This window comes from Micropterus dolomieu, linkage group LG19 (genome assembly GCF_021292245.1).
Source record: "Micropterus dolomieu isolate WLL.071019.BEF.003 ecotype Adirondacks linkage group LG19, ASM2129224v1, whole genome shotgun sequence".
Lineage (NCBI taxonomy): Eukaryota > Metazoa > Chordata > Actinopteri > Centrarchiformes > Centrarchidae > Micropterus > Micropterus dolomieu.
In genome coordinates, this window is record NC_060168.1 from 3,333,895 (window position 1) to 3,337,484 (window position 3,590).

A 3,590-nucleotide genomic window follows, 5' to 3' on the forward strand; every position below is an offset into this window, starting at 1 on the left:
CACTCTGATGAACAGCTGATTTCTGACTCACGGTGTCAGGAACAATTCCTGTGCAATAACCCAGTAACTCTGCCTCTAATCAGCCACCTGTTTACTGGCTAACACTTATTATTTATTTATTCACCATCAGCATTTCAGTGCTGTTCATACTGTTATATTGTCATATTGTAGATACTGTATACCAAACCCACCTACCTCAAGTCATTTCTCCTGCACAAAATACATACAATTTATTACAACATCCTTTGCACTATGCTTTATTGCACTGCGTACATGGATGCATGTATGTGTACCTGTATATCACATCCACCTCCGACATGTACATACTCCTCCATCCTTTGTACTCTGCTCACTGCACTATTTGTCAATCTGTCTATATTGTTTTTGTTCATAGTGTGTATATTTGTGTTGTCTACACTTCCTCGTATGTGTACACATACCTGGCAATAAAACTGATTCTGATATGAAGCATGACATCACTGAGGGTCACCATGTGACTTAAGGCTGTTTTTATGCTAAGCTAATTGCTCCAACCCATAGCCTAACTCCGGCAAAAATGCAAAAATTGGTTTTATCTTTCTGTATGTGTATGGATTATAGTAAACAAGCAAGAAACATGTTTATTAGTGAGCTTTAATGATGTTGGTAGGTGTATGTTTGAACTTTCAACAAGGTCAGGCTGTTTCCCCTCTGCTACTCCTTAAAGTTTGTTGGTTTGGGCCAATCTTTTACTATGCTCACCTTGGTAGAGTCCATCCAGAGTTCACCTTGAGAGATGATGTACGCCAGGAACGAGACAGTGGAAGCGTGGAATTTTGCACTTCTTAGCTTTGATGAAAAGTTTAATGTCCAGGAGATGCTGCAGAACCAGACGGACGTGTTTCACATGCTCAGCGGGGTCTCTGGAAAAGTTCAAAATGTCATCCAGGTAGACAAACACAAAACGCTCTAGTATTTCTCTTAACACCTCATTTACCAGACTTTGGAAAATGGCTGGGGCGTTGGTGAGTCCACAGGGCATGACCAAGTCTTCAAAATGTCTTAAATGCTGTTTTCCATTCAAACTATACAGAAGGCTGCTGGGGAAAACAGTAGAACTCAGTAGAGCAAGGACCGCGAGGTGGTAGTGATATGGCCTTATTGCCTGGAGGTCATGGTACATGGGGGGAACAGCTGACAGATTGGGACTCTCGGGGTTGCTAAACTGACGAGGCACTGACAGGGAAATAGTAGAGTGTAAATAACTGGCATGGCATTGAGGACTTGAGCTCTTAATATTAGCAGCCTGGGGTTCTGGGTATTACCTTAGAAAAAACTATTTCTCTTAAAAGCTGTAATTTCTCTGAGGAATACACCGTGAACGCCTTGTTATCGCAGTATGTATACATTGACAAGGGGGATATTAATAAATATTTTGATAGTTCAGTGTTTAGTTCTCGCTAACTTTTCAAAAATCGAAGCAAGAAAACTACAAAAAAACATGACCATTTTTTGTAAACTGCACCAGCCGTAGTTGCACTGGTTTATGGGCATAGGCTGCATCAGGTCAGCATCTGAAGCACCTTCTGAGACAGCAGTTTAGCTTGTTTCGAACACAGCCAGTTCATAGTTTTCAGTCATGTGACATGCACGGTGACCTGGAGGGCAAAATAACAGACCAAGATTGCGGCTCACACCGGACTCCCTCGTAGAGACACCGCAAAAGCCATTAAATTTAATTAAATTTAATTTAGATCGAATCTCAACTCAAGGAAAAGATAGATATGGGCACAAGCTGCAAGTGTTGGGCACTGGCAATCCATATAAAGCACCCACTGCCGTATTTCTGCTGTTAAAAGCCACCAGGTCCCTGCCAGCGCTCGACTGTGGTAATGTTTACATTTACCTTGTAGGGAATCCCTCACCTAACACAGCCCAGCCATGTCTCCTCGTCGATTAGTGCGTCTGAAAGCATAACCACCATCCAGCATTTTGGCAACGCAAGAAAAAAACTATGAATATCTGCAATTTAGCATTCCATAAAAAAAAGTCCAATCCACAGTTCTAGAAAAACCCAAGGTTCTATCTTCAGAATGTAGTTCTAGAAAACCCAAAGGTTCTTGTCACACAAAAGTGTGAGGTTCTATTTTATCAGCAGTTCCTATGACAAAATATCAGAGGAGAACTTTAAATAATTTATTAGGACCATTAAAACAAGCTATCACAGCATAGAACTGCTCACAAGTTAAAATAAAATGCAACCACTTGAGAAATAATAAATGATAAATAACAAGCAAGTTAAAAAAATAACATTTAAAAATAACTAAAATGTACCCAGGTAATAAATAATCTCACAAGTCTAGAAGTTACACACATTTTACACAATTATGGACTTTTGTCTTTTGGTGGCGAGTTTTACTTATGTTCCCAACAGCGTTGGGAGAAGAGGGTCCGGGTTACCATTGTTCTGGTTTGTCTCGCTGACTTTTTTCCCTTTGTGTCTTGTCCTCAACACATGGTCCTGCTACCCCTTCTGCTTGGACTGCTGTCGTTGCTGCGGAGGAGAAGAAAGCATCCTTAGTCCTGGATACTTATATGTGACTGCTCATTTCAGGGCCAAGAGTTCTAGGAGGGACAGGTCAGGACCTCTCACAACTTGGGGGCAAAGTTGCTATCTGATGTTTCACTTCACCAGTTCAGCCTAAGTGGCTCGAGAACACTTTCGTCTACCTCTGCAGCAGGCTGGTCATCTCCCCCTGTTGGCTGGGGGTCAACCCGTCTCCCTGTAAGGACGTCACAGAATGTGACTCGATATCACTGATCCCTTCTGTGACCCCTACCCATCTTACTTGGTAAGTGTTCCTGCAAAGTCACTTTCAGGGAGAGGCTCTACAATCACATTACAAGATGGGTTAGCTGTACCTTCAGAAACCTGTGTCAACAGGATCATCTCAGATTGGGGTGGGATGATAATTGGTTGCTGTTGTGGTAATTTTGGCACACCCTTGCACGATGGAAGAGGACCTCTGTTGGTGACCCACTGGCACTGTGGCAAATGCTCGAGCCTGGTCATATCCTTCTACAGGGGGCATGGTAGTTTTCAGAGGACAGGCCTTCATCACTGACCAAAGCATAGCCAACACAGGGGATCTCCAGGTCATTAGCAGCATGCTGGGTCAGCAAGGGGACTTCGTCAGCACTCACCACAACGCTTTCATTTAGGTTCCTACCAAACAAAATTGGGCTCAGAAATTTAACCTGCGATCCTGTAGTAAGCACCAATGGTACAAAGCATCCATTCATTTAAATAAGAACATCTGGGCACTAATCGACAAAGGCTGATTTAGGGCCCGTGTCCACCAAAGCGTTTTTTGCCAGCTGAAAACACCACCTACTGTTCTGAAAACGCCCAGCTGGGAGCGCTAGGGTGCGTTTTTTTTCGAGACGCTGTGGTTACTATGATATATAATTTCCGTGGAGGCAATGTGTTGCAAGTAAGGTAGCCTACTTAATTTTAGTGAATGTAAAAATGTCACCACAAAGTATGGAGGCATACTTGCTCTGGCCCTTTGATCTGCATGAAGAGAAGGCTGAAACATGAGAGAACAGAC

General features: G+C 42.8%; 1 long non-coding RNA gene across 2 annotated transcripts in view; it reads right to left on the reverse strand.

Moving 5' to 3' along the window:
• LOC123958268 overlaps positions 1-1,960 on the reverse strand; it is a 15,258-nt gene extending 13,298 nt beyond the window's left edge. For both annotated transcript variants that reach the window (XR_006822020.1, XR_006822021.1), the window contains exon 1: positions 742-1,960. This is a non-coding gene — a long non-coding RNA (uncharacterized LOC123958268). The remainder of the gene's footprint in view (positions 1-741) is intronic.
• Positions 1,961-3,590: the final 1,630 nt, after the last annotated feature.